The following is a 16,411-nucleotide window of genomic DNA, read 5'->3' on the forward strand; positions in this document are numbered from 1 at the left end:
AGAGAAAATACAGAGGACAACATGAAAATACAGAGGAAAACATTACCCATTAGGCAAACACAAATTAAAACCACAATGAGGTATCACTATCCATCTATCAGAATAACTAAAATAAAAAATAGTAATAACACCATATTCTGGGAAGGAGGCAGAAAAACTCTATTACTCATATATTGCTGGTGGTAACATAAAATGTTATGGTCATTCTGTATAAATATTAATCGTTTGACAGTTTCTTTTAAAACTGAAAACTCACCATAAAACCCAGATATCACATTCTCAGGCATTTATCCCAAATAAATGAAAATTTATGTTCATGCAAAAACTTATAAATGAATGTTCATAGCATCTTTATTTGCAACAGCCAAATACTAGAAATTACCCAAATGTCCTCCAATGGGTGAGTGAATGTGTAAGCAAACTGTGCAATACAACATACTAAGCAATTCAACACAGTAACAAAAAGGAACCAACTATTGGTGCAGAAAACAACCTGGATAAATCTCAAGATTATTATGCTGAATGGAAGAAGCCAATATCATAAGGTTACATATTAGCATGATTATATAACATTCTTGAAATAAAATTATATAGATGGACAACAGATTAATGGTTTCGAAGGGTTAGGGATGGGACCATGGCTTTAAAGGGAAGCATAAAGAAGCCTTGCAGTGATGATATAGTTAGTGATATTTTGATGTGGCAATAGTTACATGAAGCTAATGTGATAAAAACTGTATACAATCACACACACACACACTCATACACAATGAATACATGCGTAGCTAATAAAATCTGATAAGGTCTGTAGATTATACCAGTGTCAATTACCTGATTTTGATATTGTACTATAGGTATGTAAACGTTAACAGTGAGGAAGGCTGTGTGAAATGGGGCACTCATAGACTCATGAATCTATAAGTACTTTGTAATGTTTTTAAAAAGTATACAAACCAGCTATTCTTTAACAGCTAGAATGTTTGCATGATTCTTTGTTTACAAAATCCACAAGTAGACCAAACATAAATTTAATGAGACCAATCTGTCAAACATCAATTCATATATTAAAATTTTGTATTCACGAGGTATGAATAAAGCAAGAGAACTTAACATTCACATTTTGCTCTCACAAGAGTGAGTTTATCCTTCACCCTGAACTACCAAAGTGGTAACATGTATCTGTATACTGGTAAACCTACAATTGTTGGAGTACCCTGGGCTTTGAATCCCTGCAGAAGTCATCTAACTTCAGTTTCTCCTTAAACACAACGTAAAAAATAGTAATAGTTATAATATATTAATCACTGAACTATTCAACTACCTGCTACACAGTGGAAGGTAAGAGGACTCACAAGAAATGAGAAAATATGGTCCCAGTTCATATTGTTTTAGATACAGATGATGGGATGCACAGGTATGTTTTTAAGCCTTTGGAAATGCATTTAGGGGCAAAAAGAGAAAAGAAATGGCAGTAGAAATGATATTCAGAATGTAAATATTAAGTGTGATGTAAGTATTTATTGAATGCTTATCTTGGGCACCTGTAGTGTGACTAAGCAACTGAAGCTCTGGGTTTGCCAGGGAGCCTGTGGCTGAGGGACTTGCAACAATAGTATCGTCAGTACTGCTCCAAGGCTCTCCGTACTGCCACTGTTAGCTGTTGTTAATTTATATAACACAGATGTACTGGGCTCTGTGCTAAGCACTCTACAAATATCATCATCACATGAACTTTGTTAGATGGCATTATTATCCAGATTTTAAAGAAGAAGAAACTAAGAAGACACATCTAGATACTTTCCCAAGGCCAGCAACTAGAAAATGTCAGAATCCCGATGGGAACCCAGGTCATCTAACTTCAAAATTCATACTTTTAACCACTAGTCTATGTGTCTTCACCAAAGCCTGTTTAAAATCCTCCTCTTTGCTACTCTTTTCTCATGACCTCAGGTGGAACCTCAGGGGAGTTCCCTGACTTCATATTTTCTCTGCTCTACCTCCTTCCCCTAAAAAATTCCATGCAGAGGACGAGGCATGGCCAGTATAGCAATTGGCAAGACAGATCTTCAGCAAAATCTTGTATGAGGAGAGTTGAGTGGGTAGGTATGGAGGCAGATGAAGAGAGAATAGTGCTTATGTGCATGTGAGAGATGTTTTTCCCTGATTTTATTATCACGGTAAAACTTAATAAAATAAATAAGTCTCTCTCTTGAGGCTTTTTAACTAAGACATTTGTGTTAGTGGTATAAGGCCAGGAAATATGCAACGACAAAGAACTACCTGGATGGATTCTTCTATTCCTGACCCTACCTTAGGGGCTTGATCTCAGTGGGCTTCTGAGTAAACAAGATTACCACCTTGTTCCCATTTTCTAATGCTACATACAAACCACCCCCAAACTTGGATAATACAAACTGTTTTTATCACTCAGTATTCTGTACATGGAGTGGGCTGAGCTGAGGGTTTCTCGTTCAGAATCTCTCATATAGTGGCAATCAGATAGTGATGGGATCTGGAGTCATTGAAAGGTTTCTTTCCTTATGTATCTGGAGCCTAAGTTTGAATGGCTGGAAAATCTGAGGACTGGTTGGGCTTCAATCCTCGTAGCCTGTCCATGTGGCCAGCTTGGACTTTCTGACAATATGCTAGTCTCAGAGTAATTGACAGTCATGGGCTTGAACCAGCCTGTATTGGCTTAGAAGAGCTGATTCTGCATGTCTTCTCCCAAACCTGTGTTCAGTGCTATCATTTTGGAAGCTATGGTGGGAGTATTTACACCATGAAAATTGGCAAACACTGCAAATCAAGAAACGTTTTTTTCTCTAGAGAGCCACTTTACTAACACATGACTCTACACGGTAGTTGGCTTCTCCCAGAGTGACTGAGCCAAGAAACCCAGGAGAAAGATGCAAACCTTCTTAGAACCTAGCTGTGGTTGTCCCAAAATGTTGCTTTCTTCTCATTCTATTGGTCAATCAAGTCCCTAAGGCTAACCTATTTTTAAGAGGTAGAGAATTAACATTGATCTCCTGTAAGAAGAGTAGCAAATAATTCGTATAGTCTAAGAGCCAGCACAGAGTACACACTCAATAAATGCTTGATAAATGAATGAGTATGAAGTCATTCTAAACACTAATCTGCATGTCCTGAAGCCACTCTAAATGTACAAGTTTTTTTCGGAAGTTTTACTTCAAGCAATGATTTTTAAATCTCTGAGTAGCCTAAATCTAAAACTGCTTGATATAAATCTGTTTACACTCTGTCTGCAGGTATTTGTTGACCTGTTTACTCAGGCCCTTCCTGGTTATGTACTCAGTTGTTACCACTACACGCATTACAATCACAGATTGCTTGTTTTATAGACATTTATAGATGCGCATTTACTTAGGTTGGCTTAAGTAAACTTCAAGTTTCTTAAGAGTTCTCATGTTATTTCTTTGCCACTCCTCTTCCTACCATGCAACCTACAGAGAGTTTTAAACATATGCATATGAATACTTACAAGATACATGATGGTTAGAGATTATAACCCTTACAAGGGAAGGAAAGGAGACAAACTGAAAATTCTTAATTGCTATGTTTTAGAGCCTTCCATAAATGTTCTCCTTTAACTCTTCTATTTACCTATTGAAGCAGTTATTATTTCCATTTCACAGTTGAGGAAAATGAGCCTCAATAAGTTTTAGACATTTGGTTCAAGCCATACTGGAAAGTGGAGAAGCTGGGATTCACATGAAGACCCACATGGTTCTAAAGTCTGAGGTTTAGGCATTCTTCAGGCTGCCTTCCCACTGCTCTCTACATTTCCCCATCCTCTCACATTCTGGCCTCTCTCCTTAAAGCATCTACAGGAGTCATAAAAATGCTAATGATTCTGAACTCCAAATAGAATAATCAGTGTTTCAAGTTGTGCTCTGGTAAAAATGTTCTTAGAAAGCTTGGTAAAACAAGAAGCTTAGAGTGTCTTATACTAGGAGTGGAGTCAGACTGGCCCCAAGGTGACCAGCTAAGGGAATACTGCAATAACTTGGGAAAAGTATGTTGATGGATTAGACCAAAGTAGTAGTGGGGTAGAGAGATGTAAAAAAATTTGGAGCGATATTAAGAAGATTGACTCAGGGAGGACTCAAGATGGCGCTGTGAGAACAACCCAGGATTGGAGCTCTCCTTGAATCCACGGAGAGGTGAGTCGGAGCTGCATTTCCAGACTGATCTTAGTGGCCCACAGAACGGGGAAATTCCCAAGTATAAAGGAGATGCGGGACGCCAGGCAGTACCTCTGCCTGGCGAAGCCAGCAGCCGGGGTGGCAGCGGCCGGCCCTACCCAGCGCTTCCCACAGGGCGCGCTTGTCTGGGTGCCCTGTTGAACCAGCAACCTGAGACTTGAGAGGGCTGGACTTGAGACTGAACGAGACTTGGACAGTGGGCGAGCCCAGGGGATTGCAGGGACAGAGTGTTTGGGCTAGCCCAGTGGGACGAACAAAACCGCGATTTCAAACGATCTCCATCCAGACGGTCCAAGACACTCTGTGGGGGAGGGGCATCCACCATTACCGAGGCAACCAGCCCCAACTGAGATACACGCCCACTGCTGACGCAGCCAGCCGTTGCCGAGGCAACCCGCCCCAACTGAGATACACGCCCACTGCTGACGCAGCCAGCCGTTGCCGAGGCAACCCGTCCCTACTGAGATACATGCCCACTGCTGACGCAGCCTGCCATTGCCGAGGCAACCCACTCCAACAGAGAGACTCTGCCGCAAGGCATGGCGGAGACCACAGCAGAACAGCAGAGCCTGCAGCATCAGGACAAACCACACAACAGCAGGGCTGAGCCTCGGCTGGCAAACAGTGGCTAGTCTGCCTCCTAGCTGGAAAGGACACCTCAACAGACATCCAAAAATAAAGCCCGAACCCCCCAACACAGAGGATTTGAGAAAAAAAAGGGTTTTTTAATGAGCTCTGTTGCAGCAGAATCAAACATAGCAGCCTAACAGCCCTGAATGAACAACAGAGCTCACAGCTCAGAAATTGAGCTCCTATAAAGTACAGACTGTCTCCTCAAGCAGCTCCCTGACCCCTCTATATCCAAAAGACTGACATTAGGCAGGCATCATCCTGGGACAAAGATAGCAGAAAAAGAAACTGGTAGCATCCCTCACTGTGCCACAGCTGCTAGAGGTGCACCCCAGACAAGCAGAGCCTGGAGTGGACCTCAGCAGTCGTACAGTGAAGGGGCTAGACTGGTAGAAGGAAAACCAAGTAACAGAAATACTTCATCATCAACAATCTGGGTGTCCACTCAGAGACCCAATCGAAAAGTCAGCAACTACGCAGACGACAAGTGGATAAATCCACAAAGATGGCAAGAAACCAGCAAAAAAAGGAGGAAAACACCCGAAACTAGAACACCTCACCTCCTAGAAAGGACCAAAACTCCTCACCAGCAAGGGAGCAAAGCTGGACGGAGAATGACTGTGACAAAATGACGAAATTAGACTTCAGAAGGTGGATAATGAGAAAATTTTGTGAGCTAAAAGAACATGTATTAAATCAATGCAAAGAAACTAAGGAACTTGAAAAAAGATATGAGGAAATGATAACAAGAATGGATAACTTAGAGAGGAATATGAATGAATTAAAGGAGCTGAAAAACACAATATGAGAACTTCGTGAAGCATGCACAAGTTTCAATAGCCGAATTGACCAAGCAGAAGATAGAATATCTGAAGTCGAAGACCAACTCAATGAAATAAAACGAGAAACCAAGATCAGAGAAAAAAGCGCAAAAAGGAATCAACAAAGTCTCCAAGAAATGTGGGACTATGTGAAAAGACCTAACCTACGTATGATAGGTGTACTAGAAGGGGACGAAGAGAATGAATCCAAGCTGGAAAATACTCTTCAGGACATCATCCAGGAAAATTTCCCCCACCTAGCAAGACAGGCCAACACTCAAATGCAGGAAATACAGAGAACACCACAAAGATATTCAGCAAGAAGAGCAACCCCAAGGCACATAATCGTCAGATTCAACAAGGTTGAAATAAAGGAGAAAATACTAAGGGCAGCCAGAGTGAAAGGTCAGGTCACCCACAAAGGGAAGCCCATCAGACTCACAGCAGATCTCTCAGCAGAAACACTACAAGCCAGAAGAGAGTGGGGGCCAATATTCAACATTCTTAAAGAAAAGTACTTTCAACAAAAATTTCATATCCAGCCAAACTGAGCTTCAGAAGTGAAGGAAAAATAAAATCCTTTGCGAACAAGCAAGTACTCAGAGATTTTGTCACCACCAGGCCTGCTTTACAAGAGCTCCTAAAAGAGGCACTACACATAGAAAGGAACAACCAGTACCAGCCATTCCAAAATCACACTAAATGCTAAGAGCATCAACATAATGAAGAATCTACAACAACTAATGGGCAAAACAGCCAGCTAGCATCAAAATGGCAGTATCAAATTCACACATAACAATATTAACCCTAAATGTAAATGGACTAAATGCACCAATCAAAAGACACAGACTGGCAAATTGGATAAAAATCCAAAACCCATCAGTGTGCTGTATCCAGGAAACCCATCTCACATGCAAGAATACACAAAGGCTCAAAATAAAGGGATGGAGGAAGATTTACCAAGCAAATGGGGAGCAAAAAAAAGCAGGAGTTGCAATTCTCATCTCTGATAAAATAGACTTTAAAGCAACAAAGATCAAAAGAGACAAAGATGGCCATTACATAATGGTAAAAGGATCGATACAACAAGAAAAGCTAATGATCCTGAACATATATGGACCCAATGTAGGAGCACCCAGATACATAAGGCAAGTTCTTAATGACTTACAAAGAGACTTAGACTCCCACACAATAATAGTGGGAGACTTTAACACTCCACTGTCAATATTAGACAGATCAAACAGACAGAAAATCAACAAGGATATCCAGGGCTTGAACTCAGACCTGGAGCAAGCAAACCTGATAGACATTTACAGAACTCTCCACCCCAAATCCACAGAATACACATTCTTCTCAGCACCACATCACACCTACTCTAAAATTGACCACATAATTGGAAGTAAAGCACTGCTCAACAAATGCAAAACAACTGAAATCATAACAAACAGCCTCTCAGACCGTAGTGCAATTAAGTTAGAACTCAGAATACAGAAACCAACCCAGAACCGCACAGCTTCATGGAAACTGAACAACTGGCTCTTGAATGTTGACTGGGTAAACAATGAAATGAAGACAGAAATAAAGAAGTTCTTTGAAACCAATGAGAACGAAGACACAACATGCCAGAACCTCTGGGACACATTTAAAGCAGTCTCTAGAGGAAAGTATATAGCAATAAGTGCCCATATGAGGAGAATGGAGAGATCCAAAATTGACACCCTATCATCAAAATTGAAAGAGCTAGAGGAGCAAGATCAAAAAAACTCAAAACCCAGCAGAAGACAAGAAATAACTAAGATCAGAGCTGAACTGAAGGAGATTGAGACACGAAAAACCCTTCAAAAAATCAATAAATCCAAGAGCTGGTTTTTTGAAAAGATCAACAAAATAGACAGACCACTAGCCAGATTGATTAAAAAGAAAAGAGAGAACAAACAAATAGATGCAATAAAAAATGATAAAGGGGAAATCACCACAGATTCCACAGAAATTCAAACCATCATCAGAGAATATTACAAACAACTCTATGCACATAAACTAGTAAACCTGGAAAAATGGATAAATTCCTGGACTCCTGTGTCCTCCCAAGCCTAAACCAGGAGGAAACTGAAACTATGAATAGACCAATAACAAGGTCAGAAGTCGAGGCAGCAATTAAGAGCCTACCACACACAAAAAAGCCCAGGTCCCGACGGATTCACAGCCGAATTCTACCAGACACTCAATGAGGAGCTGGTACCATTCCTTCTAAAACTATTTCAAACAATCCAAAAAGAGGGAAGCCTTCCCAAATCATTTTACGGGACCAACATCATTCTGATACCAAAACCCGGCAGAGACCCAACAAGAAAAGAAAACTTCAGGCCAATATCCATGATGAACATAGATGCAAAAATCTTCAATAAAATATTGGCAAGCTGATTGCAACAGCAAATCAAAAAACTTATTCATCATGATCAAGTAGGATTCATCCTGGGGATGCAAGGCTGGTTCAAAATATGCAAGTCTATAAACGTAATTCACCACATAAACAGAACCAAAAACAAAAACCACATGATTATCTCAATTGACGCAGAGAAGGCGTTTGACAAAATTCAACAGCCCTTTATGCTAAAAACCCTCAAAAAACTCGGTATTGATGGAATGCATCTCAAAGTAATAAGAGCTATTTATGACAAACCAACAGCCAATATCATACTGAATGGGCAAAAACTGGAAGCATTCCCTTTGAAATCTGGCACTAGACAAGGATGCCCTCTTTCACCACTCCTATTCAATATAGTACTGGAAGTTCTAGCCAGAGCAATCAGGCAAGAAAAAGAAATAAAAGGTATTCAAATAGGAAAGGTGGAAGCCAAATTGTCTCTATTTGCAGACGACATGATAGTATACCTAGAAGACCCCATCGCCTCAGCCCAAAAACTCCTGAAACTGATAAGCAACTTCAGCAAAGTCTCAGGATATAAAATCAATGTGCAAAAATCACAAGCATTCGTCTACACCAATAACAGACTTAAAGAAAGCCAAATCAAGAATGAACTGCCATTCACAATTGCTACAAAAAGAATAAAATACCTTGGAATACAACTCACAAGGAACGTAAGGGACCTCTTCAAGGAGAACTACAAACCACTGCTCAACGAAATCAGAGAGGACACAAACAGATGGAGAAACATTCCATGTTCATGGTTAGGAAGAATTAATACCGTGAATATGGCTATACTGCCCAAAGTAATTTACAGAATCAACGCTATCCCCATCAAGCTACCATTGACTTTCTTCACAGAACTGGAAAAAACCACCATGAACTTCATATGGAACCAAAAGAGAGCCCGCATAGCCAAGTCGATTCTAAGCAAAAAGAACACAGCGGGGGGCATCACACTACCAGATTTCAAATTATACTACAAGGCTACAGTAATCAAAACAGCATGGTACTGGTACCAAAACAGAGATATAGACCAATGGAACAAAACAGAGGCACCGGAGGCAACACAACATATCTACAACTATACAATCTTTGATAAACCTGACAAAAACAAGCAAGGGGGAAAGGATTCCCTGTTTAACAAATGGTGTTGGGAAAACTGGCTAGCCATGTGCAGAAAGCAGAAACTGGACCCCTTCCTGACCCCTTACACTAAAATTAACTCCAGATGGATTAAAGACTTAAACATAAGACCTGGCACCATAAAAACCCTAGAAGGAAATCTAGGCAAAACTATCCAGGACATAGGAGTAGGCAAGGACTTCATGAACAAAACACCAAAAGCATTGGCAACAAAAGCCAAAATAGACAAATGGGACCTAATGAAACTCCACAGCTTCTGCACGGCAAAAGAAACAGTCACTAGAGTGGATCGGCAACCAACAGAATGGGAAAAAATTTTTGCAGTTTACCCATCTGACAAACGGCTGATATCCAGAATTTACAAAGAACTCAAACAGATTTACAGGAAAAAAAAAAAAGCCCATTCAAAAGTGGGCAAAGGATATGAACAGACACTTTATGAAAGAAGATATATATGAGGGCAACAGTCATATGAAAAAATGCTCATCGTCACTGGTCATCAGAGAGATGCAAATCAAAACCACATTGAGATACCATCTCACGCCAGTTAGAATGGCGATCATTAAAAAATCTGGAGACAACAGATGCTGGAGAGGATGTGGAGAAAAAGGAACACTTTTACTCTGTTGGTGGGAGTGTAAATTAGTTCAACCATTGTGGAAGACAGTGTGGCGATTCCTCAAGGATCTAGAAATAGAAATTCCATTTGACCCAGCAATCCCATTACTGGGTATATATCCAAAGGACTATAAATCGTTCTACTATAAGGACACAGGTACACGAATGTTCATTGCAGCACTGTTTACAATAGCAAAGACCTGGAATCAACCCAAATGCCCATTGGTAATAGACTGGATTGGAAAAATGTGGCACATATACACCATGGAATATTATGCAGCAGTCAGAAATGATGAGTTCGTGTCGTTTGTAGGGACATGGATGAATCTGGAGAACATCATCCTCAGCAAACTGACACAAGAACAGAAAATGAAACACCGCATATTCTCACTCATAGGTGGGTGATGAAAAATGAGAACACATGGACACAGAAAGGGGAGTACTAAACACTGGGGTCTATTGGGGGGAAAAGGGGAGGGCCAGTGGGAGGGGGAGGTGGGGATGGATAGCCTGGGGAGAAATGCCAAATGTGGATGAAGGGGAGAAGGAAAGCAAAGCACACTGCCATGTGTGTACCTACGCAACTGTCTTGCATGCTCTGCTCATGTACCCCAAAACCTAAAATCCAATAAAAAATTAAAAAAAAAAAAGGACCCAAGTATATAATATAAAAAAAAAAAAAAGAAGATTGACTCAACAGACTGACGATTGATTGGATTGTGTAGGTGCTGATTAACTATTTTAGAACCATCATTCTGGCTGCTGTTGGGAGGTAAGACTGGAGAGAGGAGGCCCAGATGTGAGGTTTCTGTATTCCCAGAAGATGATAAAGGACTTTAAACTAGGGTAATATCTGTGGAAATGGGAAAAAGTGGATGGATTTAAGAGATAATATTGAGTTCAAATCTGCTGAATGTGTTCCCAAATCAGATGTGAAAATGTGATGGCGTTTGGAGGGGTGTTCAGGGTGAAATCCATAAATCTACCACCAGGAACTTTTCACAGAGCTAGGAGACACAGAAGGGGGAGCAGTCTACAGGTGAGAATGAATTCTGGTTATGGTCTAGTCTGAGGTGAATGTGTAACCAGGCACTGGCAGCCAGGATGCAATTGCACTGAAAATAAAGCAAATATCTCTTATCTAAATGAGAGTCTTTGCTCCCTGTATAGGTTATAGATGATTGTGCCAAACATATCAAATACTACATGTGGCAGGTTCTGTGCCAAGAAATAAAGGGCTCCGTAATTCTCAACATTTTCATTTGACAGTGGTTCAACTCTCTTTCCCAAAAGCCATTTATCATCCTGCAGTCACCTCTTTCATAAACAAGATGTCTTTATTGAGCCTTCCAAAGCTAATAAGAGCTGTATCATTCAATCAGTGTCAGAGACTCATGTAACTCATAGAAAGCGTTGCAGGGAGATTTCAGTGGTCTCTAGGAGCACAGGGTCTGCCTACACCCCCTCCCCCAACACACACAGAGAGGGAGGGGGGGGAGAGAGAGAGAGAGAGAGAGAGAGAGAGAGAGAGAGAGAGAGAGAGAGAATCTCAGATCTCATGTACATTTTCTTGGAAGAACTCATAGAAACAGGCACTAAGAGGTGTTTGTAGACTTTTGCCCTACATGCAGCAGCACAGCCACTGTTTGAACAAGGTACCTGCATGTTAGAACAGGGATCCTGGGCGCCTTTGTTTCCTGCTACACTCCTGAGAAAGAAGGTAAGCATTCACACCAGCTAAGCAGCAAACCAAGGCTCTCCAGAGAGCTGCTTTTCTGCACATCACTTTTTATTTATAAGGATCAATCCTCTAACGGTCTACCCAAACACAAAGCCCGTCAGTAGGGAGGCAAAGCGTGTTTGGATGGCCCTAGCCCAAAGGAGACCACTTATAGCTGCTTCACTAACATGCTCATTACACAACTCTTAGAATAGGCACCTAACGCCAAACCTAGGTTAGATTCCCATGGCCACTGAGAGAGCCCACCACTACAGCTCAAAGCTGACTTTGCCTAGCCATGGTCTGCCACCCCACCAGGTGGGGATTAGCTGCCATGGAACCAGCTACCCTCTCCACCCAATTGAGTATTTCTTGATCTAACTTCAACTCTGCCCATAGATGCCGTCCAAAGTTCCCCCTCATGTCAAGGTTCCCTAGAGTGAAACCCACGAAATAACAGTTTTCTTACCTGTGAGACGTCCTGGTGACCAGCAGTGGGAAAAATACTAACTTATAACAGAAGTGACAGGGACTCACAAAGCAAATGTGTTCTTTTTAAAAGAAGAAAGGTGACTTCATCCCTGGTGCCGTGGAGTTTAAAAAGAGCAGCGAGTGCTGCCTGGCTGAGCCAACTCTGCTTCAACAGTGATGACTCCATCCAAATTATGCAGCCATTGCCCAGACATGCTCAGCCTTCAGAAGGAAAATCGCTGGAATCTGACTAACCCTGTTGTTTTCAAAGAGCCTCAGAAAATCCTAAGGCACCAATTGCCTTAACTGGCACCAGGGAGAGAAAAACTATGCAGTTATTCCCTTGAGTCATATCATTATATCCATCCCCCCTGCCCCACTAAAAAAAAAAAACAAAAAAAAAACAGAACTCTAGGGAAGGAAAACAGGTATTTAGACTTTCTGAGAGGTGAAAATTATTGGAGAAATGGAGGCAGGGAGGAAGAAAAAGCAAAGGTATTTTGGTCCGGAGGAGGGGCAGTAAGAAGCTGGAAATTACCACCTTGCTAAGATAGTTTCAGAGCTATGAATTTGTAAGCAAACAAAGGTGACAAACAGGTGACCGGACTTTGCAAAGGGAAAATATTCAGTTAAGCAAAGGAGATTAGTTGCTACAGTAAAAAGTGTGACAGCCTTTCTCAAAAATGCAACCAATCTTTATTTTCTTTTTGTTGAATATAATAGCACTCATTCAATATGAGGTCATTTGTAATATTAATGTATCAGCATAAAACATGCCTGCATTCTAACAGAAAAGTTTGGGGAAAGAGACAGGATTTTTCTCTTCTGCGGGTTAAAGGTGAGGCTGTAGCAACTAGATTTCTACCACGGGATTCAAGGTCATTTTAAGCTACCCAGTAGGCCAAGAACCTACTCTTGATGCCAAGTCCTTGGTCTAAACTCTGGGCAAGAGTTCTGCCAGGGGTGCCAGGGAAAGGAATGATAATGAGTGTGATCTCTGTTGGAAGTGGGGCAGAGGGTTGAGCTTAGCGGCCAGCTGCTCTTTCTCCCAGCCTTTTTACTTCTGGAGAGAATAAGGTGACTCTGGGTCATTAGGCTTGTATCTAATTTCTTGTTGAGCTATTTTGAGGCTTTGAGATTTTTTTGTGTCAAGTTTCACTCCAGAGAGGTTAAACAAGAAAAAAAATCCCTTTCTGTTTAGATAGAGGTATTCAGATCCAACATTAGAAAGATATTTTTGAAATCACAGATTTAAGAAATGTCAAAATGGCTTACAAAGGGAACTTGTAATTCTTCGGGGTGTGAATAATAATAGAAGTAGAAGAAGGGCAGTGTTTCATCAATATTAAGAGCAATGAAGACAGGAGTCATTTTTATTTGGTTCATCATAATGTCCTTGAAACTTAGCACAGAGAGAAGCATACAGTAGGTGCTCAGCAGAGACAGAGTGACTGGTGCCCTTTTCCATTCCAGGTCTCTAGAATAGATCTGCTGAGAATGCTGAAAGTCATCATCTTGTTGGTGAGGCATTTGGAGAGAGCATAAGCCAGTGGGTCTTGTGGAATGGAAAAGAACTTGGTTATTTATTTGCTTTGTCTCAGGTTTATTGCCAAAATTAGAATGGAGCAAAGAAGGCCAATTGCTGGACCTAGGAGCCTCCTTTGCCTATGAGCTAGACTTCATGTCTTTTCCTAAGGCCAGGACTCAACCTAATATGTAATCTACCAATTGTCTTCAATTAATTTTTTGTTCTCAAAAGTCTATTAAAATTTTCAAACTTAATGAAATGTCAAAAGAAGAAACCATCATTCTCAGCAAACTGACCCAAGAACAGAAAATCAAACACCGCATGTTCTCACTCATAGTTGGGTGTTGAACAATGAGAACACATGAACACAGGTAGGGGAGCATCACACACTGGGGTCTGTCAGGGGGAAATCGGGGAGAGACAGTGGGGGGCAGGGAGTTGGGGAGAGATAGCATGGGGAGAAATGCCAGATATAGGTGATGGGGAGGAAGGCAGCAAATCACACTGCCATGTATGTACTTACGCAACAATCTTGCATGTTCTTCACATGTACCCCAAAACCTAAAATGCAATAAAAAAAAGAAAGAAAGAATTGTACAATGAACACCTATTACTTACCACTGGATTTCCTCAATTAACATTTTACCACATTCGTTTTATCCCTTGTTGATTCTCTACTCATTTCTCTATCCATCCAGCAACTCATTTAATTATTTTTGTTATTGTCTTTCAAAATAAGTTTTAGACATGAGTATATTCCCCCAATAATACTTCAATATTATCAGCCAGAGTTCAATATTTATTTATAATTTCTTTGTTTATTTTCAAATAAAATTTGTATACAGTGCAATGCACAGGTCTTAAATGTATCATTCAGGAGTTCCTCTAGACACATGTATTTATGCAAACCAAACTTCCATCAAGATACAGAACAAAACCATCACTCTGGAAAGATTCCTTATGTCCCTTCCCAGCAAACTCATACCTCAACATCCCAAGAGATAACCAGTCTTCTGATGATTTTCACCTTAGATTAGTTTCACCTGTTTTCGTATTTTACATAAATGGAACCATACAATTTGTATTCTATTGTGGACAGTTTTGTGCAGTCAGCATGTTTTGGGGGTTCATTCATCTCTGTTGTTGCTTGTATCAGAAGTTGGTTTATTTTCATTGCTCAATAGTAAAGAGTATTTTACTCTATGAATATGCCATTATTCTACTAATGGATACCTGGGCTTCCAGCTTAGAGCTATTAGGAATAAAGCTAATATGAACATTTTTGCACAAGTCCCAGTGAACATTTGTTTTCAGATCCCTTGGGTAAACACGTAAGAGTGAAATTGTTGGTTGTTAGGGTACCTATGTATTTAATTTTATATGAAATTGCAAGATCTTTTCCAACATTGTTATGCAATTTTCCTCTCCTACCAGCAATGTATAAGAGCTTTTTAATTGCTTCATGTCCTCACCAATGTTTACTGTTGTCAGCCTTTACTTTTAGCCATACAGGTAGATGTGGAATGGTATTTTGTTGTGCTTCTAAGTTGCATTTCCTTGATGACTAAAGATATTTAATGTTTTTCAGGTGTTTATTGACCATTTATTATCTTTTGTGAAGCGTCCAAATTTTTTTTACCTTTTATAAAAATTTTAAATTATTTTATTATTGTTTTAGAAGTTCTTAGTATATCATGGATACCAATACTTTTTTACTTTTTTGAGATAGGGTCTCACTCTATTGCCCAGGTAGGAGTGAAGTGGCATGATCACAGCTTACTGCAGCCTTGACCTCTTGGGCTCTAGTGATCCTCTCACCTCAGCCTCCTGAGTAGCTAGGACTACAGGTACATGCAACAACACCCAGCTAGTTTCTGTGTTTTAGTAGATAGGGCGTTTTGCTATATTGCCCAGGTTAATCTTGAGCTCCTGGGCTCAAGCAATCCAGCTACCTTGGCCTCCCAAAGTGTGAGGATTATAGGCATAAGCCACTGTGCCCAGCCAGATACCCATTACTTTTTAAGGTAAGTTTTGCAAATATTTTATTCTGTCCTGTGGTTTGTCTATAAACTTTCCTAATGATGTTTCTGTGCTTGTTTTCATTTCTTTAAATTTTAATGACCTAATTTATAAATTTTTTGCTTTTTTGGTTTTTACTTTCCCCAAAGTCATAAAGGTTTTTTCCTACATTTTCTTCTAAAAGCTTTTTAAATTTTAGCTTTTATGTTTAGGTCTATGGTTCATCACAAATTAAATTTTGTGGATGGCATATGATAAAGCAAGGTTAATTTGTTTCCATATAAAATGTAGTTATCTCAACACCATTTGTTGAAAAGACTTCCTTTCCCAGTTAGGTCGCTTTGGCACCTTTGTTAAAATTAAAATAAATGTGTAAGTATGTGTCTATTTCTATTTCTGGGTTCCTTATTCTTTCCATCAGTCTGTTTGTTGATCCTTATACCAGTTGCACACTATCTTGATTACTATAGCTTTAGGGTAAGTCTTGACATCCAACAATATCCCATGTCAAATTGGAGGAGGTTCCTGATGGAAGGTGATTGGATCATGGGGGCAGATTTCCCTCTTATTTCCCCCTCGCTGTTCTCATGACAGTGAGTTCACAAGAGCTGATAGCTTAAAAGTGTATGGCACCTCTCCTTTTCTGTCTTTCCTGCTCCACCTTGGTAAGATGTGCCTGCTTCGCCTTCACCTTCTGCCATGATTTTAAGTTTCCTGAGGCCTCCCAGCCATGCTTCTGTACAGCTGGTGGAACTGTGATGTAATTAAATCTCTTTTATTTATAAATTACCCAGTCTCAGGTAGTTC

General features: G+C 40.3%; 1 protein-coding gene across 6 annotated transcripts in view; it reads right to left on the minus strand.

The window, feature by feature from the left end:
• AMOTL1 (angiomotin like 1) overlaps window positions 1-12,193 on the minus strand; it is a 176,040-nt gene extending 163,847 nt beyond the window's left edge. For all 6 annotated transcript variants that reach the window (XM_035265226.3, XM_035265229.3, XM_035265223.3 and 3 more), the window contains exon 1: window positions 12,056-12,193. The gene's annotated coding sequence lies outside the window, so the exon portion shown is untranslated. The remainder of the gene's footprint in view (window positions 1-12,055) is intronic.
• Window positions 12,194-16,411: the final 4,218 nt, after the last annotated feature.

This window comes from Callithrix jacchus, chromosome 10 (assembly GCF_049354715.1).
Source record: "Callithrix jacchus isolate 240 chromosome 10, calJac240_pri, whole genome shotgun sequence".
Lineage (NCBI taxonomy): Eukaryota > Metazoa > Chordata > Mammalia > Primates > Cebidae > Callithrix > Callithrix jacchus.